Raw genomic sequence first — 7,404 nt, 5'->3', positions numbered from 1 at the left:
GAGAGAGAGAGAGAGCGCGCATCGGAAGTAGACGGCGACGGAAGTTTTTCCTCGTAAGTTCCGTTCACGCGGATTTAGATTCTCATAAGAAAAAGAGGAATGGTCGGTAGAGTGTAAAAGGGGAGGAGTAGGAAGAGGTCTAGGGAAGTTACACGAAATTAGAGAACCGATAAAAGAGTCCAGGATAAATGGCGAACGAATTTCATTAGGCAACCATTCAGTTGAATATTCTGTCGAGTCTTAGCTCGTCTCTGTCCTTCTTTTCTCTTTCGGCCTTCTTTATTCCGATGCCTTTGTTCCTATCGCAATCTCGATGCAGCTCTCTCGCGGTTCTAATTGATAACTCAACGCCAGTTGAGCAAAACTTTCAGTAAATACAGAACGGAGACGATGCAACACTGAAGTTTTGTTGAGCGATACTAGAATATCGATCGTGGAAATGTGATTATTTAAATGACGATATCGGATTTATTTGTACCGAAATCTTATACGTAATCTAGGATCACCGGAAACTCACGAGAACATCACGAGAATACAACCATAGAATTTTAGAGAGCTGAAATTGTATAAATTTCTCTAGACGAATTTGTGACGTAAGACGAATTTGTGACAACAATAAAAGAGAATGTTAAAGTTTAAAATAAACCCGAATTTTGCTCATAAAGATATAAGTAAAATAAATTAATAAAAATTAATCTATTTTCCGTCAAAGCGGATTAGTGTTTAATTATTTCATAGTGAATTTATTACAACTCTGCAAACTGCGCCGAAATCTTATTCAGTCTTGAAATGCAGTTACAGAACGAAACTAAAATTGTAATATTACATATTAAATTGACAAGCAATTTAATAATTTTGATGCTAATATAAGTATTAGAAGAATATTAATAATTTAATACTAATTTAATTTATAAACATCTTAAGAACTGTAAATAATTTAATTTATTGTGAAAATGATTAACGTAAGTATGCAACGGATGGATCAGTTAAATATTTTATACGTGATGTCACGCATTGATGGAGAAATTATAAACTTGTTAAGAAACAGCCGCCGTGTTAATTACACTCAGACGCAACAAAGATAATGTAATTTCGCAAGGTATATTTTTGTGTATTTTGATCTTATTTTCCCCGATTTTGCAAAGATTACTGAAACTACAATATTTAATGGAAATATATTTTATTAACCTCAATAGTCTATTAAAATTGAAAATATATGCTTTAAAATGGGATATTTTCTTTTAGCAACTATTTACATTGAAGTCTAAGGAGTAACCAAGTATTTACATTTAGACATAGTATTATAGATTGATAATTGATATATTTCTATGAATGGACCACATGACGAAGCCATGAATGAACCCATGATTAATCTATATGGCACATTATGGCACATGAAACACAAATGAATATAGTAAACTATAAGAAATGCTTGCTATTTCAGTAATAAAGCATAAAACAGTTCTGTGTAATTATTTGTTTAATTATGTAATTATTTTGTTTCTTTATAAAAGTTTATATTATATTTTATAACTTTTTCGATTATTTTATACAAAATATTGTATTGTTTAATTTGTAAAGTTTAAGATTTGTATACGTAAATATAAAAATTCTTCCAAGAATGACTTTAAACCTTATATTTTCAATAAACTTTCATTGTTTAACCCAATATTTTGAAATAATTGTTTAATATTCGATCAAATGATCGAATGGATAACTCATAGTCCATCCATGGCAACGTAATCTAATAATCGTAAAAAAAAAAGTAATATTAAATTCTCATTCTAATTTCACAAGATGAATACATTTCTTTTTGAAGGTAATATCCTGAAAGTAAAAGAGTTTTAAAAGTAGGTATATGTATTATATAATTTGTTTTTTAAAAGTAGATATATGTATTGTATAATTTGTTTTTCGGCGTAAAAATATAATTGTTATGAATTAGTTAGTTTAAGGAATCCATCGATGGCGATGGACTTATCCTACTTTAACCGGAATTCGAATCTAGATTTCTATATTTTATTTCATGTGGGTGTCTTCATTATTCGAGGTTTCGGTATAATTAAATTATTAAATTGCTTGTCAATTTAATATGTGATGTTATTCTAGTTTTGTTCATAACTGCATTTCAGAACCGAAAAGGATACATACAATATATAAATTGACTCTGAAATAATTAAGCACTAAAAGCATTAAGATTCTCTTTGACCAAAAATAGGTAGGTTTATTTCTTTTAATTGATTTATTCTCGTTTAATCTAAATTATAAAAGAAATAATATTTTATGTAAATTTTAATCTTCTGAATATATTGAGAAAAAGGATTTTATTAATTTAAAAAATCATCAGTATCTTTAATAAATAATTTGTAGATATATGACAACAAATTATATTGTTGTGATTGATACTAGTTTACTATTCCAACCAATTATTAGTAATAGAAGCAATTTATATAAAACTTAACCTATTTTTTGATAGACGTTTATTTACTAACAATACTGATTACTTTTATTTGTATCATAAATCGTGTTACATTAACAAATAAACGAAAATATTCATAATAATGACTGATCGATCCGTTTTCCTACCGAACCATTACATTTGTTATCTTTTTTTTTTATTCCTATAACAAACTCATTTCTCTCAATGTATACAATAAAATTATTAAAAAGTAACGTTTGGAAAACACCTCGAAAATTGAAAATACACGAATATATTATACAATTATCAAATTTTAGAATTCTTATTCAATTTTTTTAAGTGTTTCCCAAGTGCTATGAATTTTTTAATAATTTTATCATTTAGAAAAAAAATCTATGAAAAAAAATACTATTTCTTTTACTTACACCTTTTTAGATAAAAGTCGGCCCTTTTTTAACATCTCCTTTTATCTATTTTTAATATCAGCGTACCTACACGTTACTGAACAAAGAAACGATTTCAATCAATTTTTCTGGATTTTTATAAAATAAAAACTTATCATTATTGTCAAATGATTAAATCGCTGTGGAGGCATTCGGTTGCAAGTTTGATTGAATAATCACCGCGCTTTCAACACCAATGTCCACGCCGTAAAATTTGCGTTATCCCGTGCAACAAATTGCGAATTATATCACGCTCATTATAATTCATGGAGTATTCCCTAAGCGCGGTGCGGGCGATGTATACGGGGTATACGGGGTATACGGCCGCTCGCGTTCATTCGCCCACTCCCGACCATGTATTCCCCGCGCGCGGGGGCGAAAGATGCGGAAGAGCAACAACGAGCGAGTCGCGGAGTTTCTGCTGTCGTCATCATTGCGGATGTACGGAAACATTGAAACCCTTTTACATTCCCTGCCCGCGGTAATCCAGCGCCTCGTGGGGCGCACAACCGAGTAACGCGCCGCTGTAAATTTTCCAAGGAATTCTTGCGAGTTATTCGCTTTCGTGCATGCGCCCCACTGCTTTCAAGCGGGATGATGTCAGGCGCAGCCCCCGAAGGCTTCTCATTAAAATTCACTGCACGTAAACCGAAGCAACGCGTAACGTTAGATAGCAACATCCTTTTCCATTTCGGTGTGCCTCACAAACAAACGTCATGAGGGTACGCCGTACGAAAATTCGAAAATTACATCTTTATGTTTTTATCTGTAACGAGACGTTTGTTGTTTGAAATTTAATTAACATAAATGTTCTTATATTGAGATATTGATATTATTAGTATTAAGAAAATTAATAATTTTCATTTGAGAAGGGTACCTATCAATTCCGAACGCGAATGTTTGCTCCTTAAGTTCTATGATACACGGAAATTGCGGAATTGATAGGTTTACGACCGCTGCTGTAGCCACTTTATCCTAAACAACCGACCGCTCGTCCGAAGTCGTCCTAAGCGTCTTCGCCAGCAGGTGCGCTGAAACGCTTGCACGCGCGGCGAGTAAGTGGTGCATCTTTGTAACGACTGGCGCGCACAAGTTTCGTCGATAGAAGCGAGGTCGTTCGAGAGCAAGCGGGTCGATCTTCCAAAGCTGTGCAAGAGAGACGAGAGAAAGAGAGAGAGAGAGAGAGAGAGAGACCACAATGTGATACGTCGATGCCATGGATGCTGTTTCTCGCGGTGTGCAAGCGGGATGCGCGCATGTTCGATATCTCGCGACTGCAATTCCCGGAATTAGCAGAATGCGGAACGGCCTCCACGAATGATCGAGCTTTGACGCTATTCCCGTTACGATCAGACCTCCTATCCTCCTTCTCTCCCTCTCTCGCTGTCTCTCACTTCGAGGCCAACCGGAATCGCGACTAAAGCGAATCCCCGACCCGAATCCCCGTGTCCTGTACAACAGGTTGCCATAAATCCCTCGCGGCAGACAGACGTGGCCGTCATAAATGCGATATTAATTCAATTCGAATTAATGTATGTCGGCGATATACGTTTATTTCGCGGGTCGAGTGACTTTCATGAAGATTATAAGCGCTAACTATAATTAAGCTGTAATTTAATTGAAGAAAAAATTAATTTATTCGGAAGATATAAATTTTATTGAATAAATAAAAATCGAACTTTATTAAAGTGTTATTATTAAAGTGCACTGAATAATATTCTGTTTGAAGATTTTAAGTTTTTTATTATATTGTAATATTAATTGCCGATACGAAGAAACCGATGGTTATATTTAGAGCAAAATTTTATAACAAAAATACATGTGACATAATTAGTAAGCTGATTGTGTAAATGTTCGATAATATTCCCAATGCCGTTGCGTCTTAAATATGGATGCTTAATTGTGCGCTAAGGAGAAGCCCATTGGACCTGTGCGTGCCATACAACAGGTTGCCATAAATCATTCATTTGCCAACCTGTCTATTATGATCCTTGTCTGTTGAGGTTACGCTTATGTCAATGATCAAATGTTGACGCAATAATTAAAATAGAAAAATTAATAAAGGAACAGAAATTCAGTTAAAAGCGACAAATTGATAATAAATAATAGGTACTTATTCTAATATATTTTTTTTATAAAGAAAGTTATAGTTTTATATATTTTTTTTAAATGATTTAAACAGATTAAATCTTTAAATTAAAAATTTTAAGACATTGATTTGCTTCTCTTACACTCTACAGTATTATATATGTAATATGAAATTGTAACATATTTTTCCACATTTTAAATGACTGAAATACAGACACAGTCGAATGACGCCGGGGAAATATCTCGTCCAAGTGAACGAACATATGTAAATCGCCTTTGTTAATTCAGTAGGATAACACCGAACTCATAAATCCCATAAATTATGATATATTGCCGGCGTTCGCTCGGCCAGTCTCTAACGCGCGAAAGTGCATCTACCTAACTGGAAAAGCCAATCAATTGTTTAAGTCTTCGAAGCAGAGTAAGCACTAGAGTTATACTTGTCATGACATGATAGAGATTTGGTACAAGTTTTTATATCTCGTATACTATTTGTATGTTTTGAAAAGTTACAACTTTAGCAAGGGAAAAAATAGAATAGTACCTAACAAACAAAACGCTAACAATAATGTACAATAGAAACTTTTGAGAACTTTTATGTATCTCAAACATGCGAGTCAAGTTTAGCAACAACTTTAGCGAAAAACATGGTCGAAATATCGACGATGCGGTTGTAGCATAATAATTGGTACGATAACAAGTTATATTGTCGAAACAAACTACAATTCGTTATCGTGGCCGCAGCTCAGATCGCGGTCTGACTACGTTATCGCGGCTTGCAAAATTGCAAGCATATTCGCCAGTTTGTACGGCAGTTTGTCAAGAGTATTAATACTACTGTCGTACTTTTGATCGCATTAATATCGGCCTCAAGCCAATGATACGAACAGTACGAACAAAACAAAATATATTACGAACCTGGAAACGAGGAAATTGCATTAACAAAGAACTACTTGCACCAAGTTTGAGTTTATGAACTCAGTAATATTTTTATCAGATGATCTATAGTCAACTTTTTATCAACGAGAAATTCCAAGGACCTTTGGTTATATAAATATCCAATAGAAATGAAAAGTTTTTTATAAATTAAACTTTAGAAGAATAAATAATCAGTAGAGTCTTGTTTCTCTTAAATAACTTCAGATAGGCTTCCGCTTACTTAGTATAAAATTTCATTCTTTGATTCCTCTTATCAAGATATGTATAATTCTTAATAAGTAATAGGAAAGTTGTGATAAAGCGATACTTTCGAGGAAGATAATAAGTGTGAATCACTTCAAGAACCGCTTTGAAGACATCCTGAATAAAGAACAAACCATTAAGAAGAAGAGTTTATAGAGAGAATATTTCTGGATTGATTTCTGGATTCTGGATGGTAAAATTATACGATATTATAATTTTATAATCTTGCAAAGATATTACAAATCCGTAGATGTCACACTTTCGTTCCAAGTGGCAGGCTGACGTGTCAGGATTATATTGAGAGAATACATGGTTGATTCTACTTTAATTAAATCCTGTTGATACGATCGATAATACCACCCTGTTCTCTAATAAAGGGGGCTCCACCGTGCAGAACACCTACCGACAAGGCTGGGACTGCCTGACGTAACGCAAAATCTCATTAGACCTTAGATCTATCCTTACCCCAGTCAATCGCACCACCTGGCACAGAAGCTGCGGTTAACATTAACGTGACGCTGTTAACGCGCGGCTGATCAGCTCCTCTTCCTTGCGGATTCCTCGCAGTTTGCAAATCTCGAGTACAATGAGACAAGCGTATTCGTACTCCACGAGAAAAGGTGAGACATAGAAATGAATTTGTCACAGTTATCATTCCACCTCTGAGACTTACCGACATTGAGAATTAGCAAAATTCCTTCGTAAAATTAGATTTTATCTATTTAAATATTTATATACAATATATTATGAAGCTTTATTTTTCATTTATTTTTATTTTTAATTTATATTTATAAAATTCGCTAATGACCAAAAATTCTTTTTGATATTTTTTTTCATTGAAATATTAAATATTAACGTATAAAGAAGTACAAATTTTTTAGAAATAAAATTTTTTAGAAAGTTTAGCCCAGAGTTTAGTCTGGTGGAGATTTAATGAATCAACGAAAATGATTGACCAATTGGAAATTGGAGCGAGGTCTACGTTTGCAAATAGTTCGAGCACTCTTAATCCGGCTTTGGTTGAAACGAATAGAAATGAAAGGGCAGGTAGCAAAAGTTCAAGAGAAACACGTGGTCGAAGAGGATGCATTCCAGGAGTAGAGAATGATAGCAAAGGGAAAAGAGAGAGAAGGAGAGAGAGAGAGAGAGAGAGAGAGAGAGAGAGAGAGAGAGAGAGAGAGAAGTAGTAGTTAGTAGTACTACTCTACAAGACGTAGGTGTATCGATACGTAAGTAGACGTCCGGTTCGGTACGGACGGAACGTACGTAACC

This window comes from Atta cephalotes, assembly GCF_000143395.1.
Source record: "Atta cephalotes unplaced genomic scaffold scaffold00031, whole genome shotgun sequence".
In the NCBI taxonomy this organism is placed as follows: domain Eukaryota; kingdom Metazoa; phylum Arthropoda; class Insecta; order Hymenoptera; family Formicidae; genus Atta; species Atta cephalotes.
The sequence above is the reverse complement of the archived record's forward strand: the minus strand, read 5'-3'. Positions refer to the sequence as shown.